The sequence below is a fragment of the Durio zibethinus genome, chromosome 15, assembly GCF_047325235.1.
Source record: "Durio zibethinus cultivar Kanyao isolate XHJ-2024 chromosome 15, ASM4732523v1, whole genome shotgun sequence".
NCBI classification, from domain to species: domain Eukaryota; kingdom Viridiplantae; phylum Streptophyta; class Magnoliopsida; order Malvales; family Malvaceae; genus Durio; species Durio zibethinus.
This window is the reverse complement of record NC_143176.1, coordinates 23,778,879-23,801,641: the sequence shown is the minus strand read 5'-3', so window position 1 is coordinate 23,801,641 and position 22,763 is coordinate 23,778,879. Positions and strand designations below refer to the sequence as shown.

Here is a 22,763-nt window from a genome sequence, read left to right as displayed (position 1 = left end):
AAAACATTCAGCTAAGAACTTAAAGTGTAGAAGATCTTATGGCCATTCGAAAAAAATATCCCTATTTTAGACACTTGAATGACTACTGATTGTAAACTTATAAAAGCACTTATGCTTTTTTAAGGGGTTTTTACTTGTTGAGGTTCCTTGGGGGATAAGGGGCAAATATAAGGGCTAAGGACTAGCACCTATTATACATCATGTGCACACACCCTCTGGCCCCTTTCCCTAATCGTTGGAACCCTTAATACCATTGACTAGGTTCTTCAACAATCTTTCAGTAATGGTGCCCTAGGCAAAATATGTGACAGCAATACATGCTTGAGCCTAGCATGTGCATCAAGGCCTAGAATCAAACTTTAGCCAAGGCCTCAACCATCATCAGCACATGCTAGCATATGGTGCAGGCACATGCCTTGACCATCATTAGCATAAGCTGGCCTTTGGTAAGGGCACCTACCTCGACCACCACTGGCACTAGCTGGCTTTGGTATGGGTAATTGGCTTGACCACCATTGGTACATACTAGCCCTTGGTGAAGGCACATGCCTCGATCAGTATCGATAGAAAATGACTTTTGGTATAGGTAGTTACCTCAAGCACCATCGGCATATGCTGGCCTTTGCTACGGGCATTTGCTTCGAACACCATTAGCACATACTGGGCCTTGGTGCGGGTACATGCCTCAACCACCATCAACACCTACAAACCCTCGTGCAAGATATGCCTATTTGAAAGAAGTTTCTCATTATAGACACTTTAATGTCTACTATTAACATATCTATAAAATCTATCATGCCTTTTAAGGGTGGTTGTTTGGTCGCCCTTTTTCCCCCATGAGGGAGTAGGTGTGCATGATAGGTTTTTGTTACAAACATCCATGGCAATGTCCTTAGAGCAAAATCTAGACCATGCATGCCTTATGGTCATGTTGTCAAGCAACTAGTTGTTTTGGTGACTTGTAAGAGCTTATGGTCTTGACTGGTTGGTGTGCATGTGGAAAAAAGGCTCAGTTATGTTGAGCTCAAGCCCATGCCTATGATTGATGCTGCCTTAAACCCCAAACCAAGTTCCTAAATCAGGTAATAGCTCTTTAAAGTGGTGTAAGTAGAAGCTACAACCACTAGCTTAGTCTAGCCAAGTCTTTTGAGTATTTGGCAGTCCAGTGGTCCCTTATCGTTGACCATAAAAATGCCTTGGATTGGCCAAGCCCGTACATGTAGCCTATGCTACCAAAGACCCTAGGAACAAATCCTTAAATCAAGCAACATCCCCTTAGGGTGGTGGTTACGGAGGTTTCATGTGCAGTCTCGGCTAGACCAAGCATTAGTGGTGTCCTGCCATTGTTGCCTATTGGATGGCAAGGGCAGTCTTATGGCCCTTGCTTGTGTTTTTCCCATGCCAAGCGATTATGGCATGGCCTCGTACATCATTTCCTCCTCTCGGTCATCTAGTAATTGATTTGGTGGGTTGTGGAGTAGTGTGCATGGATGCTGCCACTTGTATGCAATAGGCATATAAGTGATGTTATGATTATACATGTTGGTAGGCTCCATACTTAATGCATCAAATTGTCAATACATCATCCTCTTCAATCTCCCCTTATGTAGTCATCGTACCTTGGGGGTGCAATCAGGATCCTATGCTACATACCTAAATTGATGGTAGCTGGATGTCTTACAATCCATCATTCTTCTTGTATCCTTAAGGGCTATGGGTCAAACCTCAATCATGTGTTGTATCCTGAGTATGCCGCCCAAACCTCTATAGCCATATTGGTGCACTAGTGTTTGATCGTGCTATTGGATGTGGAATGTTTTGTGGGTACAGGCTCTCGACCCTTGCATATATATTGCTATGTATTTTACGAGCTTGACACGTATAATGCTTGTGCTTCGTGTTGGCTATCTCCATCGCTTAGTCAGTGCATTGAGGCCCATGCGATGCCAACATCCTGAAAGAATGCTACTTGGTTGATCCTGCCAAGTAGTCATATGCTTATCTCAAAGATTAAGCCATGCTTATGTAAGTTTGAACTAATTCAGACAGTGAAACTATGAATGGCTTATTAAATCAATTATAGGTTATTTGATGGTATCTACTACTCGAATAACTGTAGTAATTCTAGATCTAATATGTGCAACAAACCTTAACTTTTGGAAGGGATGCATTCATTAGATAAAAGGTTTACACAGGCTTTGCCCATTACTCTGATGATTCATGATAACTTGATAGATCACATAGCCTATGTGCCAGAGACGCATCATTTAAATTTTTACCCTATCAACTTTTGATAGTAGGATAATGACCTACTATGGTGGTGATAGGTGATGGAGAATTAGGGTTTGATTCCAAAGAGGGAGCCTAAGAACCATCTACCACTTCCAAAAAAGGCAGTAGGTGCATAAATTACCCAATCTTAACATAAGGAGGTAGTGAAAATAAATAACAATACCAAGCTTTATGAGTCTGGTAATTAGAATAAGTACAATCTAAATCCCTTAATGGGGATTCATTGGAAGGTAAGTCTAATGCTAGCAGCTGCAGCAATTTCAACTCTAATAGCATATATTTAAGTTGTTGCAGTTAAAAAGCTTATAGTTGAAACTAGGATTGGGTCATCTGATCCACCTCATAGTGAGCACCAAGCTACTTTTCCCTACTACTAGTGAGGCACTCCTAGCCTTAATTGGCCATGTCATTCCTCTAACATTGTTACTTTGCAAAAATTAGAGTGCTCAAAGTAGGCTTATGCTTGTATACATTAGCATGGGATAACATCATAGGATTTCAGTCTTAACATGTTGGCCTTCAAGATAGGAGTAATGATTAATAGGGACAATTAGAGGCATTCAAATTTCATAGTTAGAGGTGAAATTTTTGGATTTATGAAAGATGAACAACTGCAAAAGCATTTGCCAAGAATGTTTTCATTAATCAATAATGAAAGTTAGGGCTCAAAGATGATCAAATACCATCTTAGTCTCAACCATAAATGATGTCGACTAGGGATCAATGGATATTAATGTAGAACTCCACCAGCACCTTATGAGAAATCAAAGTCTTTGGGTTTCGGAAGAGTATGGTCGCAAGGTTGAAACTTCAAGCAATTGACAAAAGGGCATCACCAAGAGTAAAGCCTGTGGCTTAATTTAACTTAAGAAAGGGAAACTTACTAGGTCTAGACATAGTAAGGATTGATGGATTGAGAGCTTTTGTTTGATTCTATGGGTGGTGGTGCATGGTCGTTTTTAGCTGGTGAAGTGATTTGTCTAGTTAACTCTATTAAAGAACAAGACCTTAGCTAGCTAACTAGGTACGCGAAGGTGATCCTTCATGGCTAGCTTCTTAGAGGGACTATGGCCACTTGGGCTAAGAAAGTTTGAGGTAATAATAGGTCTGTGATGCCCTTAGATGTTCTTAGCCACACACGTGCTGCATTGATGTATTCAAAGAGTCTATAGCCTTAGCTGACGGCCTAGGTAATCTTTAAAATTTCCTCATGATGAGGATAGATCATTGTAATTGTTGGTCTTTAACAAGGAATTCCTAGTAAGCGTAAGTCATTAACTCATGTTGAGTATCCCTACCTTTTGTACACCACCCATTGCTCCTACCGATTGAATGGTTTGATAAAGTGTTTAAATCATGATAACATGGACAATTCGCTACTTGTGACATCATGGGAAGTCCACTGAACCTTATCGTTTAGAAGAAAGAGAAGTCGTAACAAGGTTTCAGTAGGTGAACATACAGAAGGATCATTGTCTAAAGGATCATTGTCAAAACCCACTTAACGAATGATTCATGAACACGTTAACGAAACATTGAGAGGGTGAGGGTGCTTTCATGCCCTGAGCCCCTTTTAGCCTCAGGCGAGTGTGACATTTCATTCTACCTCTCGAAGGGGCAAAATGATTGGTATTGCTGCCTATGGCTGAATAACAAAGCCATAGTGTGAATTGTGCCAAAGAACCAAAATGAAAAAGAATGCATATGCCATCACCATCCTGTTTGTGATGTGTGCACAGTCGACATTATGACTCTTTTTATCATGAAAAATCAAAAATAACTTTCGACAATGGATATCTCAACTCTTACATTGAAGAAGAATGTAGTGAAATACAATACTTAGAGTGAATTGCAAAATCCCATGAACCATCAAGTCTTTGAATACAAGTTATGCCCCAAGCCATTAGGTCGAGGGCACGCTTGCCTAGGTGTCATGCACTGTCACCCCCTCTAAACCCCCGCCCATTGAACTATGGGTGAAGGGGGTGAAAGATGGCTTCTTGTGATCTTATTGATCATGGTTGGCCCAAAAATGAGTCCCTGGCAATGATAGCGCTATGACCATTAATGGTAAAGCTCGTAATGTGCCTCATCTTTAATGACATGTACTTGCTGTCCACCCAAACCCTATTAGATCCCCTGCATCACTTGGTCAATGCTCACATCATGACCTTAGGTCAGGCGAGATTACCACTAAGTTTAAGCATATCAATAAGTGAAGGAAATGAAATTTACCAAGATTCCTTTAGTAGTGGTGAGCAAACTGAGAATAGCCCAGCTTCAGAATTGGACACCTTCGGTGTCTAAATTGTAGTATAGAGAAGCATCCTTAGTGGTAGATTAGACTCAAGTACCCTAAAAAGGGGTGCCAAAAGGGTGAGAGACCTGTTGTGCCTGGACTTTTTCGTAGCACTAGGCATTGTCTGTGAGTTGGGTTGTTTAGGAATGCAGCCCTAATTGAGGGGTAAATTCTATCTAAGGCTAAATATGGGTGAGAGATCGATAGCAAACAAGTACCATGAGGGAAAGATGAAAAAGACTTTAAAGAAAGAGTTAAAAAATGCTTAAAATTGTCGATAGAGAAGCAGATAGGGTTGACAATGTAGCTTGATTAGATGTGGAATGGTAAGAGTCGATTCGTTGATTAGCTCAAGGCATGGATCGACATGGGTCATGATGGTGGCCCAAGCCTAAGCTTTCGGTATGCCTATGAAGATGTTATCACCGTGATCATGGAATGCAGCACACATCATCTCGGTGTGCCTCGACATAGACATGCTCTAGGTAGTAGCATGTGGTCTTGCCATCTGACCCATTTTGAAAAACAGACCAAGGAGTCTAACATGTGTGCCAGTCAATAAGCTAAAAAACCTATAAGGTGTAACAAAATTGATTGGCGGGATCTCTCACGAGTGCACCACTGATTGACCTTGAACTTTTTTGAGAAGGGTTCGAGTGTGAGCTACCTGTTAGGACCCAAAACATGGTGAACTATGCCTAAATAGGGCAAAGCCAAATGAAACTCTGGTGGAGGCCTATAGTGATAATGATGTACAAATCATTTGTATGACTTGGGTATAGGGGTGAAAGACTAATCGAACCATTTATAGCTGGTTCCCTCTGAAGTTTCCTTTAGGATAGTTAGAGTCCTTGGCATGTTCTATAGGGTAAAGCCAATAATTAGAGGCATTGGATGCACAATGCCCTCGATCTATTCTCAAACTTTAAATAGGCAAGATGGCATGCGTCACTAGCTAAGCTTTCTCTTAATGAAGCAATAGACCATGTGGCATTTGGATGGATGCTTCCCCACATGTAGCCAATGATAATTTGATATCTAAATAGGCAACCAACAAGCCACAAATTAATCTCAAGAATATATAACGATATATTAGGCCATATTAGGAGCACACCAAGGCAACCTTCGATGTTCTTATAAGAAAAAAAACTATTTTATTAATATAAAAAAAGTACAACAAGTACAAAAAAAGCACCGAGTCTTCCCACCATCATTGGGGTAAAAGAGGTAGCCCTAGATGGGTGGTCTAACATGTACCTTAGTCAGTGAAGTAGCCCAATAATATGTCGATTGCTCAACCTCTTTAAAGAGTTAAGAGATTTTGCACCGATGCTATTAAAAACCATTAAAAAGTTTGAAATGGGGACATTTTTTCTAAGCCAATGGATCTACCCTCATTTTTTGGCACCTTTACTTAGTCATGGCCCTATACATGGGTGGCTCATTACATCCTATGCCTGGTTGTGGCCCTATACAAGGTTGGCTCATGACATCCTCCCCCACCTATTTTGTCAATGACCTCATTGACTTATTGGTGTAGAATTCTTCAATCTTTTGCTTGAATGCTTGGAGGACATGATCTCTCTCCCAACTAGTTTCTTCTAGTCCTAAGCTCTCTCGCTTCACTAAATATTAATGAACTATTCTTCGAGATACTTAAATACCTTGTCAACTAAAATCTCTTTAACTCGATGTTTTGATGGTGGCTTCATGGTAATGGCAACTCTAGTTGATTCTCCTCGACTTGTATCTATGTGGTTTGCATGATAGTGCTTTAAGTTGTTCACATGGAACACTGGGTGCACCTTCATCCATTTTGGTGGGCTAATTTTATAAGAGGCATTCCCAACTTTGGAAAGGATCTTCACTGGACCCTTATACTTATGCTCCAACCTACAATCCTACTTCTTTAGGAACCTAGTTTGTTCGAGCACTAATTTGACAAGAACAAGATCACCAATTTTGAATTGCTGTGCCTTTTGGCCCTTATCTGCCCATTTTTTCATGTGGTTGGATGCTTTCTCTAAGTCTGCTTGCATAATTTTTATGTTTTGTATTGATTTTTTACTAAGGTTGAAGGCTCGTGGATTCTTCTCTTGATATGGCTCAAGGGATATATGTAATGGTCTTTAGTTGTTCAGTGACCATTTCAAATAGACTCTTGTTTGTGGAAGAACACTTGTTGGAATTAAAACAAAGTTGAGCTACATCCAACAATGAAGGCTAATTCTTCTGATTAGCTTGAACAAAGTGTCTTAAGTACTCTTCCAATAACCCATTAAATCATTTAGTTTGAGCATCAACTTGCAAGTGATAACCTGAAAAGATGTTGAGCTGAGATACCAAGATCTTGAAAAATTCTCTCGAGAATGACCTAGTGAATCTTGGATCCTTATCACTAACAATGTTTTAAGAAAAGCCTTAATACTTGATTACATGTTTAAATATTATTCAGGCCATATCTTCCATGATGCAATACTTTTGGGTGAGAATCAATGTAGCATGTTTAGAGAAACGATCAATCACTACTAGAATTGACACAAGATCACCAACCTTAGGAAGGCCTAATATGAAGTCAAGGGAGAAACTTGCCTAAAGCTTGTAGGCATAAGTAATGGTTCAAGTATGCCTATCAATTTCTTCTTTTCAACTTTGTCCTATTGGCAAATAAGGCAAGTTTTCGTATAGTCCATCACATCTTGCCATATGTGAGGCCCATAATAGCCTTGTTTCAGTAAAGCCAAAGTATGTTGCCAACCAGGGTGACCCGCCCATGGTGTATCATGGCATTCACTAGCATCTATCTTAAACCTCCTACTTTTGGCACAAACAACCAAGGACCTTTTATCAATAAGACCCCATTTTCTTGCCAAAAGTACTTAGACTTCCCTTCTTCTACTAGCTTCATGATGGCACTAGCCTGTGGGTCTTTCTTCAGATTATCTTCAATTAGCTTATGAATATCTATTATGACTCTACTAGCTACCATCGGGGCAATTCTCATAAGGGTAGTCATCTTTGCCTATCTATTCAGTGCATCTACCACTTGATTGGTTATTCCAGTTGTGTGTTCAAAACAAAATTCAAATTTGGTTAGAAACTCTACCATTTAGCTTGCTTAGCCATGAGCCTCAGTTAGGTGAGAAAATGACTAACCACTGCATTGTCTATCTTAACTACAAATTGTGAACCTAACAAATAATGCTGCCATGCTTTCAAACAATGGATTACTACTAGAAATTCTTTCTTTTGAGCCATATATCACTTTTTAGCTTCACTTAACTTTCGACTTTCAAATGCTATAGGGTGCCATTCTTGTAAAAGCACTCCCCCAATAGCAAAATTAGATACATTTGTTTGAACTTCAAAAGGCTTCCTAATGTAAGGGAGAGTTAAGATAAGGTCCTTCATCATGGCTTCCTTCAAGCCCTCAAAAGCCGCTTGATATTCACTTGTCCAACACCATTTATGCTCCTTTTTCAATAGCTCCATGAGAGCCATGATTCTACGAGAGTATCCTTCCACAAATCTCTTATAATAGTTGGCTAACCCAAAAATGCGTGGAGTTCACCTAACATTCTTTGGTGTTGCCCAATCCTTGATAGCTTTAACTTTTTCCATGTCTATTCGAATATGGCCTTGTTCAACATTATAGCCTAAGAAGTGAATCAATGTTTGAGCAAATGCACTTTTCTATCTTTTAACATACAATTGATGGTCTTGTAGTATTTGAAACACAAGATGTGGGTGCTCTTAGTGCTCTTCTAAGGTAGAACTATATACATTATGTCATCTAAATAGATGACCACAAACTTGTTAAGATAGCATGGAACACCTGATTCATCCAGGTACAAAATGTGGTAGGGGCATTGGTCAATCCAAAAAGCATAACAAGAAATTCAAATGCACCATACTGCATTACACAAGTGGTTTTTGGCTCATCTCTTTTAGCAATTCTAACTTGATGATAGCCAGATTTCAAGTCCAATTTGGAGAAGCACTTGGCCTGGCTTAGTTGATCAAACAAATCTGCAATAAGAGGAATAGGATATTTGTTTCTCATAGTGACTTTTTTCAATGCCCTATAGTCCATACATAACCATAAACTCTCATTAATCCAACCTTTGTAAATTGGCATAGCCACATAAGAAGGCTCCCTTCTCTTTACTCATTTTTTGAATTATAATATTGAAATCATTTTCCTCTTACTCTTATGGAGGATTGTGGCTGACATAACACATAAGCTTTCCCCCAAGAACAATAAACATCTAGCAGTAGGGATTGGGATTGCCTAAGCCAACATCATGAAGCCTAATCCTAGGACAACATTAAAGTCATCCATGAGGGAAATCATGAAGTTTACATTTCCATCCCATGGCCCAAACTTGGTCATCACACTCTTTGAGCTTCCATTGATCACAAAGGTTGGTGGGTTAATCACTTTCATTTGCCCACAATCTTTATTAACCTAGAGACCACACCTTTTTGGTTCCTCTAGTGTGATAAAGGTATCAATTGCACCTATATCTACCATGGCTTTTGTGGTTTTACCATTGAGTACTAGGTCCACATACATCAAACCTCTCACAGATTCTTTCTTTATCATGTTTAGTTGGGTACAAAAGGCATTAAAGAACCATATTGAGCCCATCCATGATGGCTCCTATTTAACTTCTTCAATAGTTTTGACTACTTTGGAGGACTCTTAAAATGAGGCTCTCAAAGCATTAAAAGCACTTCTACATAGGCATTTGGCCACCCGATGCGACCTCTTGCATAAGAAACAAGCTAGTAGTTACTTTAGATTGAAATTCGATACATTGTTTGCCTTAGGTTGGGTATTGTCTCAACCAGAAGGCCTTTTATCTAATCCCTCATTGAAAGGTCTATCTACATTGACCATCTTTCTGCCATTCCCAAAGTTGGAGTTATTGCCACCTGATAAAGGATTCATTCATTTTGAGGGGGCATTATTATAGTCATTAAGATGTTTGGTGGCAGCCATGGTCGTGGCCACATCTTGCACCTTTTATCCTTGTTATTCCATCCTAGCCTAAGGTTTGAGCCCTCAAGGAATTAGAACATCTTGTATTTTTTAGACTTGTCTCTAATATCTAACATCAAGGTAGAAAAGCTCCTCCCAAACTCTCACATTGTTCTTGTTTACACTAATTTTAGAAGCATCATTCGGGCCATATACTCCACATTCTCAGGGAAGAACTCATTTTTCAACTCTTGCTTAAGATTTGCCAAAGTTTTAATAGGGCATTCATTATTTACAAATTTTGAACACCACCATAGCTTGGCATCCCTGGCAAGGTATATTAAAGCCGTTGCAACCTTATCCTCCTCTGATTATGTGTGTATAGCTTAAAAGAATTGTTCTATGTCAAATAGGAAGTTTTCAAGCTCTTTGACATCTCTTGCCCCCTCATTACATCGAGGCTCTGGCCCTTTTCCCTTTCTCCACAAGCTAAAACTTAACCTGGCCATAGACATTTGTAGCATACTCACTTGGGCCCTAAGCTCCTCAAACTGTCTCTAGAGGACACTTAAGGCATCTTTGGTCTCCTCACCCAAGCTATGTAGAGTATTAGACAACTCCCACTAGGATATCTTGATCCCTTTCAGTGGATCATGAGTTACCATTTGAGCTTTTAGGGAAGCCACCATGGCCTCAAGCTCTTCAATCCTTTGTTGATCATTAAATCCACCACTCGTAGCCATTTTATCAATTATCTAGCAGTTCTCAATTGTGCCCTAATACCATGTGTCATAAGCTAAGCTTTCTCTCAATGAAGTAATAGACTGTGTGGCACTTGGATGGATACTTCCACACAAGTTAGCCAAAGATAGTTTGATATATGAATAGGCAACCAACAAACCACAAGTTAATCTCAAGAATACACAACAATATATTGACACATAATGGGAGCACACCAAGGTAACCCCCGGTGTTTTCATAAGAAAAAAATATTTATTAATATCAAGAATAGTACAATAAGTACAAAAAGAGCATTGAGTCTTCCCACCATCATCGAGTTCAAAGGGGTAGCCCTAAATAGGTGGTCTAGCACATACTTTAGCTAGTGAGACAGCCTAATAATACATTGACTTCTCACCCCTCTAAAGAGCTTAAGAGATTTTACACCTATGCTACCATGAACCATTACAAAGTTTGAAATGGGGACACTTTTTCTTAGCCCATGAGATATACCCTCCACCTCGGCACTTCTACTCAATCATGGCCTTATACATGGGTGGCTCATGACATCCTATGCCTGGTCATGGCCCTACACAACATTGTCTAATGACAACGTGGTTGCTTCGTTTAGCCATGCCATAGAATCAAGAGCACTAAGTAGGCCATTTTTGGGAAACAAAATTGGTGATACAAGATGAACTGGAAGACAAGTTATGGCACCCACTTGTGCTCTAACCTAAAACCCATAAGGGGTGTTGGTCGATTAAGACAGCAGGATGGTGGTCATGAAAGTTAAAATCCACTAAGGAATGTGAAACAAGTCACCTGCTAAATCAACTAACCCAAAAAATGGATGGCGCTTAAGCATGCGATCTATACCCAGCTATTGGGGCAAGGGCCAAGCCTCGATGAATAGGATGACACAACAGTCATCGCAAAACCCAGGGTGTGAACCTAGGTGGAGTGACCATCGGTACTGATCTTGGTGGTAGTAGCCAATATTCAAATGAGAACTTTGAAGGCTGAAGAAGGGAAAGGTTCCATGTGAATGGCACTTGCACATGGGTTAGTCGATCTTAAGAGACAGGGGAAGCTCGTCTAATAGCATGTCTAGCATGAGTTTCGAAAGGGATTTAGGTTAAAATTCCTTAATCAGAATGCAGTAGCTAATGACAACATTAGGGAGTTTGAAGAAGTTGATGGGGGCCTTAGAAAGAGTTATCTTTTTTGTTTAATGGCCTGCCTACCCTAGAAATGGCTTAGCTGGAGGTAGGGTCCAACGACCAAAAGAGCACCACACATCTTATGGTGTCAAGTGTGCCCTTGGTGGCCCTTGAAAATCTAGAGGACCAAGTGCCATCCATGCCTAATCAAACTTATAACTGCATCAGGTCTCTAAGGTGAATAGCTTCTAGTCGATGGAGCAATATAGGCAAAAGAAGTCGCAAAATGGATCCATAACCTTAGGAAAAGGATTGGATCTAAGGGTTAGGCATGGGGGTCCCAATCTCGAACCCATTAGCTACCGATACATTACTTAATCTACTCCTATGGTGAGAGCGGGTTGCCATGCGCTGGTAAAAAAGATTGGGAATTGCTCTTTCGAAAGCCTTCCTTAGATGAGAGTAGTCAAATTAGAACTGGTACAAACAAAGGAAATCCAACTATTTAATTAAAACAAATCAATGCAATGGTTTCTGTATATGCTCACATAATGTGATTTCTACCTAGTGCTCTAAATGTCAAAGTAAAGAAATTCAAACAAGCATGGGTAAATGACAAGTGTAACTATGACCCCTTTAATGTAGCCAAATGCCTCATCATCTAATTAGTGTTTCACATTAATAGATTAATGAGATTCCCATTATCCCTATCTATTATCCATCAAAACCATAGCCAAGGGAATAGGCTTGAAAGAATCAGTGGGGAAAGAAAACCTTGTTGAGCTTGATTGTAGTCTGACTTTGGGAAATGACTTAAGAGGTGTAGGATAAATGGGAGGCCTCAAGTGAAATTGAAATACCACTACTTTTAATGTTATTTTACTTATTCCATGAATTAGAGGCGAGGCATGACCCCTTCTTTTGGACCCAAGGTTGGCCTTGGTCAATCAATTTGGGCAAAAAACATTGTCAAGTGGGGATTTTGGCTGGGGTAGCACATATGTTAAAAGATAACACAGGTTTCCCAAGATGAGCTCAACAAGAACAAAAATCTCACATGGAACAAAAGGGTAAAGGCTCATTTGATTCTGATTTCTAGTACAAAAATGAACCATGAAAGCATCGATTATAGATTCTTTAGACCTTCAGAATTTGAAACTAGAGGTGTCATAACTAGCTTGTGGCAGCCAAGCATTCATAGCGATGTTGCTTTTTGATCTTTTGATGCTGGCTCTTCCTATCATTGTGAAGCAGAATTCACCAAGTGTTGGATTGTTCACCCATCACTAGGGAATGTGGGTTGGGTTCAGACTATCATAAGGCAAGTTAATTTTACCCTACTAATGGCAGCATCATGATAGTAATTCAGCCTAGTATGAGAGGAACCATTGATTTACACAATTGGTCATTGTGCTTGGTTGAAGAGCTAGTGGCACAAAGCTACCATGGGTTGGATTATTACTAAATGACTCTAAGTCAAAATCCAAGCTAGAAGTGCCACACGTGCCCATCACTCAATTTTTTATCCATCATAGGGGCACCTGCTAGCCCTTTATGTGAGCAGTTCCCTTGAACACTATCAACACATGTTGGATTTCACACCATGCACCCCATGATCTAGTAGTAAATGGGTTTAGGCACATCTACTATGCCAATGCCATTTTTATGGCTTTTAAATTCATATAAGCACTCACTAGCACTTGCAATTGGGCCTGGCTTAATTTTGTTAAACCTAAACAATGTGCCTAAGACTTTGGAGTCTTGATCACTACCCATACCATTATTTTAGGCTAGTTCCCCATGACCTGGGCCTCCAGTAGGCCTTAAGGTTTGGTCCATTTGGTAATTGGATCCTATCTTACTAGAATGCTCTATGACTTAGAGAGAACCCCTAGGCTTGCACCAGCTAGCAAACTATGACACATGCACATGCCTCGACCAACTTTAGGACATGTTGGCCCTTGGTCTTGGCACATGCTTTGACCACCATCGACATATGCTGGTCCTTTATGTGGGTAGTTCCCTCGAACACCATTGGCACATGCTGAGCCACACACCACGTGTAGGTATCCTAGGCTCAGGATGCTCACCTTGCACATCATGATTAGAAAGTAGGAGGGTTATGGCACATCTTAATTTTTCTTCCATGCCAACACCATTTTTATGGCTTGTCAATTCATCTAAGTGCTCACTAGCACCCATACCTGGGCTTAGCTTAATTCCACTAAACTTGAACATTGTGCCTAAGCCTCTAAAGTCATGATCACTGCCTATGCCATTGTTCTAGGCTAGTGCCTTATGACCTGGGCCTCCAGTAGACCTCAAGGCCTAGTCCCTTTGGCAATCAAACCCTTTCCTACTAGAATAGGAACTGCTCATTGACCAGAGAAAACCCATGGGCTTGGACTAGCTTGCAAATTGTGACATAAGCACATGCCTCAATCACCATTAAGACATATTAGCCCTTGGTCTCTATACATGCTTCAACCACCATCAGCACATGCTAGCCCTTTGTGTGGGCAGTTTCCTAAAACATTATCAACACATGCTAGGCCATACACCACACGCGAGTATCCTGGCCCTGGGCTGCGCACAATGCACATCATGATCAGGCAATAGGTGGGTTTAGCCCCATCTTCATATTTTTGCAAAGCGAATGCCATTTTTATGTTCTGTAAATTCACATAAGCGCTCAATAGGGTCTACACCTAGGCCTGACTCAATTCTGTCGAACCTGAACATCGTGCTTAAGACTCTTAAGTTTTGATCGCTGCTCGTACCACTATTTTAGGCTAATTCCCTATGGCTTGGGCCTCTAGTAGGCCTCAAGGCCTGGTCCACCTAGCAATTAAACCATTTCCCACTAGAATTAATACTACTCCTTGACTTAGAGAGAACCCTTAAGCTTAGACCAGCTTGTGGGTGACACATGTACATGCTTCGACCACTATTGGGACATGTTGAACCATGGTCTTTACACATGATTTGACCACCATCGGCACATGCTAGAATGCGCACCAAGCATAGGTATCCTAGGCTCGAACCATGCATTATGTGCACCATGATCAGGCAGTAGGTAGGGTCAGGCACATCTTCATATTTCTACTTTGCGAATGCCATTTTTATGGCTTGTAAATTCATATAATGCTCACCAGTGCCCGCACCTAGGTTTGGCTCAATTTTGCCAAACCTAAACATCATGCTTAAGCCGTTGGAGTCTTGATCATTGCCCATACCATTATTTTAGGCTAGTTCCCTATGACCTAGACCTCCAGTATGCCTCAAGGCATGGTTTCTTAAGCTGTCAAACTGTGTCCCACTTGAATTGGAATAGCTCTTTGACTTAGAAAAAAGCTATAGGCCTAGACCAGTTTGTCAACCATAGAACATCACATGCCTCGAATGCCATTGAAACATGTTGCCCTTGGTTTCGGCACATGTTTCAACCACTATTGGCATATGCTAGGCCGTACACCAAGCACGGGTATCCTGGGCTCGGGTCGTGCACTGTGCACACCATGATTGGGTAATAGGTGTGTTTAGGCACATCTTCATATTTTTACCATGTCAATGCCATTTTTATGGCTTGTAAATTCATATAAGGCTTCACTAGTGCTAGCACCTAGGCCTGGCTCAATTCTGCCAAACCTAAACACCATACCTAAGTCTTTAGAGTCTTGATCACTACTCATACCACTATTTTGGGCTAGTTCCCCATAGCTTGGGCCCCAAGTAGGCCTTAAGGCCTAGTCCTCTTGCCATTCAGGCACTATTCTACTAGAACTAGAATTGTTCCTTGACTCAGAGAGAACCTCAGGGCTTGGACCAGCTTACGAACTCTGACGTAAGCCCATCCTTGACAACCATCAGGACATGTTGGCCTTTGGTCTCAGCATATGCTTCAACCACCATCGGTACATGCTTACCCTTTATGTGGGCAGTTTTATCAATCACCTTTGATATATGCTAGGCTGCACAACACTCGCGAGTATCTTAGGCTTGAGCCATTCATAATGCACACCATGATTGGGTAGCAGGTGGGTTTAGGCACATCATATTTTTGCCATGCCAATGGCATTTTTATAGCTTATAAATTCACATAAATGCTTACCAATGCTCGTACTTGGGCCTAGTTTAATTCTGCCAAAGCTGAACACTGTGCCTAAGCTTCTGAAGTCTTGATCACTGCCCATACCACGATTTTAGGCTAGTTCCCCATGACTTGGGCCTCCATTAGGCCTTAAGACCTAGTCCCCCTAGCAATCAAACCCTTTCCCATTTAAACTAGAACTGTTATTTGACTTAAAGAGAACCTTTGGCCATGGCCTAGTTTATGGACTATGACACATGCACATGCCTCCCTCGACCACCATTAAGACATGTTGGCCTTGGTCTCCGCACAAGGTTGGACTGCCATTGGCACATGCTAGCCCTTTATGTAGGCAGTTTCCTCAAACACCATCAGCATATGCTAGGCGACATACCAAGCATGGGTATCCTGGGCTCGAACTATGCACTGTGTGCACCTAGACCATACAGTAGGTGGGTTTAGGCACATTTTTATATTTTTGCCATGCCAATGCCATTTTTATGGCTTGTAAATTTATATAATGCTCACCAACGCTTGCACCTGGGTTTGGCTTAATTTTGTCGAACATGAACATTATGCCTGAGCTACTAAAGTCCTGATCACTGCCTATACTACTATTTTGGGCTAGTTTCCCATGACCTAGACCTTTAGTACACCTTAAGGCCTAGTCCCTTTGGCTATTGACTCTATCCTGCTAGAACTATAACTAATCTTCAACTTAAAAAACCCCCTAGGCCTAGATACCTTATTGTCCATGGCACATACACATACCTAAAATACCATCAGAAAATGTTGGCCCTTGGTCTTGGCATATGCTTTAACCACCATCGACACATCCTTTGTGCAGGTAGTTCCATCGAACACCATCAATACATGCTAGGTCGTGCACCAAGCACAGTTATCTTAGGCTCGAGTCGTGCACCATGCACACCATGACTGGGTAGTATCTGGGTTCAAGCACATCTTTATATTTCTACCATGCCAATGCCATTTTTATGGCTTGTAAATTCATATAATGCTCACCAGCACTCATACCTAAGCTTTGCTCAATTCTATCAAATGTAAACACTGGGCTTAAGCCACTAGAGGCTTGATCATTGCCCATACCACTATTTTAGGCTAGTTACCCATGACTTAGACCTCTAGTATGCCTTCAGGCCTAGTTTCCTTGGTTGTCAGACCCCATTTCACTAGAGCTGGAACTACTCCTCGACTCGGAGAGAACCTCTTCACCTAGACTAGTATATGGACCATGACACATGCACATGCCTTGATCGTGATTAGGACATATTGGCCCTTGGTCTCGACATATGCTTCGACCACCATCGACATATGCTTTGACTATCATCGGCACATGCTAGCCTCTGGTATGGATAGTTCCCTCGAGCACCAACTGCATATGTTGAGCCACGTACCATGCATGGGTACCCTGGTCTCGGGCTATGCACCTTGTACATGACCGAGTAGTAGGTGGGTTCATGTGCATCTTTCTATTTTGCCATGCCAATGCCATTTTTATGGCTTGTAAATTCATATAACGGTCCTCTAAGCCTTCTTGTGAAGTTTCATGGCATGATGACTTACTTTCTATTTTTTATGATTTTAGAATTTTTCACGGTTCAAGATTTTTCAAAAATTTTTTTAGAAAAAGTTTTAGACCGATGTGCATGGATGCTAGCACTTGTATGTAATCGGCATATGAGTGGTGCTATGGTTATGCGTGTTGGCAAGCTTCATACTCGATGCATAAAACTATCGACCCATCATCCTTTTCAATTTCCCCCATGTGGTCATCATACCTTGGGGGCACAATTAAAATCTTGTGCTACATACCTAAATCAATAGAAATAGGACGTCTTTCAATCCTACATCCATCTTGTGTCCTTAAGGGCTATAGGTTAAACATCAATTGTACCCCATGTCCTAAGCGTGCCTTTTAAACCTTCATGGACACATTGGTGCACTAATGTTGAATCGTGCTTTTAGATATGGAACATTTTATGGGCACAGGCTCTTGGCCTCTATTCATCCGATGCTATGCATTTTATGTGCTCGACATGCACGATGCTTGTGCTCTGTGTTGGCTTTTTCCACTACTTAGTTGGTGTGTTGAGGCCCATCCAATGCCAACATCTTGAAAGAATGCTACCTCGTTGATTTGGCTAGTAGTAATATGTTTGTCTCAAAGATTAAGCCATGCATGTGAAACTATTAACTAATTCAAATTTTGTAATTGTGAATGGCTCATTAAATCAATTATAGTTTATTTGATGGTATCTATTACTCGGATAACCATAGTAATTCTAGAGCTAATATGTGCAACAAACTTTAACTTTTGAAAAGGATGCATTTATTAGAAAAAAAGGTCGAAGCGGGCTTTGTCTATTCCTTTGATAATTCATAATAACTTGACGAATCGTACAGCTTTTATGCCAATGACACATCATTCAAAATTTTACCTTATCAACTTTCAATGGTAAGATAGTGGCCTACTATGGTGGTGATGTGTGACAGAGAATCAGGGTTCAATTCTAGAGAGGGAGCTTGAGAAATGGATACCACATCTAAAAAAGGTAGCAGGTGCACAAATTACCCAATCCTAACATGGAGAGGTAGTGACAATAAATAACAATATTAAGATTTATGAGTCTAGCAACTAGAATGAGTACAATCTAAATCCCTTAATGATGATCAATTTGAAGGCAAGTCTAGTTCTAGCAGTCGCAGTAATTCTATCTCCAATAGCATTTATTTAAGTTGTTGCAGTTAAAAAGCTAGTAGTTAAAACTAGGGTTAGGTCATTTCATCTGCCTCATAGTGAGAATTGATATACATGTCCCGATTATCAGTGATGCACTCATAACCTTAATTGGCTAGGTTATTCATCTGGCACTATTACTTTAAAGAAATTAGAGTGCTCAGAGTAGGCTTATACTTGTATACATTAGCATGGGATAACATCATAGGATTTTGATCCTATTATGTTGACCTTCAAGATCAGAGTAATGATTAATAAAGACAATCAAGGGCATTCATATTTCATAGTCAAAGGTGAAATTATTGAATTTAAGAAAGATGAACAACTATGAAAGCATTTACCAAGGATGTTTTCATCAATCAAGAATACAAGTTAGAGGCTCAAAGATGATCAGATACTATCCTAATCTCAACCATAAATGATGCTGACCAGGGATCGATGGATATTACTTTTAAGACTCTGCTGGCACCGTATGAGAATCAAACTTTTTGGGTTCTAGAGAAAGTATGGTCGTGAGTCTGAAACTTAAAGAGATTGATGAAAGGGCACCACCAAGAGTGAAGCCTGTAGTTTAATTTGACTCAACATGGGGAAACTTACCAGGTCTAGACATACTAAGGATTGATGGACTAAGAGCTCTTTCTTGACTCTATTGGTGGTGGTGCATGGCCATTCTTAGTTGGTAGAGCAATTTGTCTAGTTAATTCCATTAACAAATGAGATCATAGCTTGCTAACCAGCTACGCAAAGGTGATCCTTCATGGCTAGCTTCTTAGAGGGACTATGGTCACTTAGGCCAAGGAAGTTTGAGGCAATAAGAGGTCTATAATGCTTTTAAAAGTTCCAAGCCATATGTGTGCTACACTTATGTATTCAATGAGTCCATAGTGTTGGCCAACAAGCTAGGTAATCCTTGAAATTTAATCATGATAGGCATAGATCATTGCAAATGCTGGTATTCAATGAGGAATTTCATCAGCTTGTATTGACTACATCCCCACCCTTTGTACACATCGCTCATTGCTCCTACCAATTGAATGTTTTGGCAAAATGTTCAAAAATAGGGAGGTAGTGACAATAACTAACAATACTGGGCTCTATGAGTTTGGCAATTAGAATGAGTATAATCTAAATCCCTTAATGAGGATCAGTTGGAAGGCAAGTCTTGTGCCAGCAACTATGGTAATTCTAGCTCCAATAATGTATATTTAAGTTGTTGTAGTTAAAAAGCTCATAGTTAGAACTAGGGTTGGGTCATCTAGCTCGTCTCACAATGAGCAATGATTTACTCATCCCTATTATCAATAATGTGATCTTGGCCTTATTTGACCGGGTCATTCCTTCGGTGCTGTTACTTTAAAAAAATCAAAGTGCTCAAGTAAGCCTACACTTGTATACATTAGCATAAGGTAACATCATAGGATTTCAATCCTATTGTGTTGGCCTTCTAGATCGGAGTAATGATTAATAGGGACAGTCAGGGGCATTCATATTTCACAGTCAAAGGCAAAATTCTTGGATTTATGAAAGACGAACAACTATGAAAGCATTTGTCAAGGATGTTTTCATTAATTAAGAATGAAAGTTGAGAGCTTGAAGATGATCAAACACCGTCCTAGTGTCAACCATAAATGATGCTGACTATGGATCGATGGATAATACTTTTAGGACTCTGCCACCAACACCTTATGAGAAATCAAAGTCTTTGGGTTTCGAAGGGAGTATGGTCGTAAGGCTGAAACTTAAAGGAATTGATGGAAGGGCACCACCAAGAGTGGAGCTTGCATCTTAATTTGACTTAACACAAGGAAACTTACCAGGTCCAGACATAGTAAGGATTGATAGATTGAAGATCTTTCTTAATTTTATGGGTGGTGTTGCATGGCCATTCTTAGTTGATAGAGTGATTTGTCTTGTTAATTCCATTGAAAAACGAGACCTCAGCTTGCTAACTAGCTACACAGAGGTGATCTTTTGTGGATAGCTTCTTAGAATCACTATGGCCACTTAGGCTAAGGAAGTTTGAGGCCATAATAGGTCTATGATGCCCTTAGATGTTTTGGGCTACATGCACACTAGACTGATGTATTCAACGAGAGGTAATTTTTGAAATTTCATCATGGTGGGGATAGATCATTACAATTGTTGGTCTTGAATGAGGAATTCCTATTAAGCATGAGTCACTAGCTCATGTTGACTATGTTCTTACCCCTTATACACATCACCCATTGCTCTTACTAATTGAATGGTTTGGTGAAGTGTTTGGATCGTGGCAATGTAGATGGTTTATTGCTCATGATGTTATAAGAAGTCTACTAAACCTTATCATTTAGGGGAAGGAGAAGTCATAACAAGGTTTCTTTAGGTGAACCTACAAAAAGATCATTGGATAAACTTGCTCAATGAACAACCCATAAATGCGTTAACAAAACACTGAGGGGGTGAGGGTGCCTTTGTTCCTTGAGCCACTTTTGACCCTGGGCGTGCATGATGATCGATTTGTTTAGCCTCCCAAGTAGGTGAAATGATCGATATCATCACTTGTAGCTAAATAACAAACCCCTGGCATGAATCGTACCATGAAATTGAAACAAAAAAGAAAGCATATGCCATCAACATCCCATTCATAGTGTGTGCAAGTGACACTGTGACTCCTTTTGTCCTAAAAAACCAAAACGACTTTCAGTAATGGATATCTCAGCTTTTGCATTAATGAAGAATGTAGCAAAATGTGATACTTGGTGTTAATTGAAGAATCTTGTAAACCATCAAGTCTTTGAACACAAGTTGCACCCAAGCCATTAGGCTAAAGGCTTGTTTGCCTGGGTATTATGCATCGTCTCCCCTTCCAGCCCCTTGCCCATCAGGTTTCGATGAGAAAGGTGAAAGATAGCCTTCTGTGATCTCATCGATCATAGTTGGCCCAAAAGTAAGTCCCCAACAATGATAGCATTGTGACCATCGATGGTAAAGCTCTTGAGGTGCCTCATATCTAGTGACGTGTGGTTATTATCCATCTGACCCCATCAGACCCCTACATCACTTGATTGATGCTTGTATCATGACCCTAGGTCAAGCAAGATTACACAGTAAGTTTAAGGATATCAATAAGTTGAGGAAAAGAAACCTACCAAGATTCTCCTAGAAACGATGAGCAAATCGGGAAGAGATCAGCTTGAGAATTAGGCACTCATGACAACCAAATTGTAGTATAGAAAAGCATCCTCACCAGTGGACTAGGCCCAACTCCCTTGGAAAGGGATGTCAGAGAGGGTAAGAGCCCCATTGTGCCTAGACCTTATCGCACCACAAAGCACTATCGACGAGTCCGGTTATTTAGGAATGCAACCCCAATCAGGCAGTAAATTCTATCCAAGACTAAATATTGGTGAGAGATTGATAGCAAATAAGTACCATTAGGGAAAGATAAAAATGACTTTGAAAAAAGAGTCAAAGAGTGCTTGAAATTGTTAGGAGGGAAATGGATGAGAGCTAATGATGCACCCCAATCGGATGTGAAAAAGTAAGAGCTGGTCCATTGATTGGCTCTAAGTGTGGACTAATACAGGTCACGATGGTGGCCTAAGCTCAAAGTTTTGATATGCCTACAAAGACATTGTCACTACGATCATGGAATGCAGCATGCACTATCTTGACATAACTTATCACCTATGTGCTCTTGACATTGCCCTATGAGCTCTCCATCTGGCCCATCTTAAAACACAAGCCAAGGAGTTTGATATGTGTGAGTCAATGAGCTAGAAAACCCATAAGGCAAAAAAAGCTGATTGGCAAGATCCTTCATGGGTGCACTACTAATTGACCTTGATTCAGATAAGGGTTAGAGTATGAACATGCCTGTCAGAACCTAAAAGATGGTGAATTATGCTTGAGCAGGGCAAAGCCAAATGAAGCTCTAATGGAGGCCCATAGTGATACTAACATGTAAATTGTTCACCTAACTTGAGTATAGGGACAAAAAACTAATCAAACTCTCTAGTAGTTGTTTCCCTCCAAAGTTTCCCTTAGGATAGCTAGAGCCTTTGGTGAATTCTATTAGGAAAAGCCAATGATTAGAGGCATTAGGGGGATAATGCCCTTGACATATTCTCAAACTTTAACTAGATAGAATAGCATGGCTACTTCATTGAGCCATGCCACGAAATCGAGAGCTCAAAGGGAGCCAATTTTGGTAAGCAAAATTGGTGATGCAGGATGAATTGAAAGACAAGTTATGGTGCCCAATTGCATGCTAACCTAGAACCCACAATTTAACGACTTACCCACCCTGAAAATAGCTCAACCAAAGGTAAGGTCTAGTAGCTAAAAGAGCACCACACATCATGTGATGTCCAGTACACCATTGGTGGCCCATGAAAATTCGAAGGAGTAAGTGCGATTCATGCCCTATCACATTCATAATAGCATCAGGTCTCCAAGGTGAACAACCTTTGGTA

The 22,763-nt window shown here is 40.5% G+C and overlaps 1 non-coding gene and 5 pseudogenes across 1 annotated transcript; all 6 read left to right on the top strand.

Annotated features, from left to right (window-relative positions):
* Positions 1–1,966: 1,966 nt before the first annotated feature.
* Positions 1,967–3,767, top strand: LOC149514819 (18S ribosomal RNA; annotated as a pseudogene).
* Positions 3,768–4,070: 303 nt separating this feature from the next.
* Positions 4,071–4,226, top strand: LOC149514818 (5.8S ribosomal RNA). Its single transcript, XR_016328386.1, has one exon. It is a non-coding gene; the product is annotated as a 5.8S ribosomal RNA (ribosomal RNA).
* A 233-nt stretch (positions 4,227–4,459) lies between these two features.
* LOC149514817 (25S ribosomal RNA) lies at positions 4,460–13,119 on the top strand (annotated as a pseudogene).
* A 4,578-nt stretch (positions 13,120–17,697) lies between these two features.
* Positions 17,698–18,804, top strand: LOC149514816 (18S ribosomal RNA; annotated as a pseudogene).
* A 2,179-nt stretch (positions 18,805–20,983) lies between these two features.
* LOC149514815 (5.8S ribosomal RNA) lies at positions 20,984–21,138 on the top strand (annotated as a pseudogene).
* Positions 21,139–21,391: 253 nt separating this feature from the next.
* Positions 21,392–22,763, top strand: LOC149514814 (25S ribosomal RNA; annotated as a pseudogene).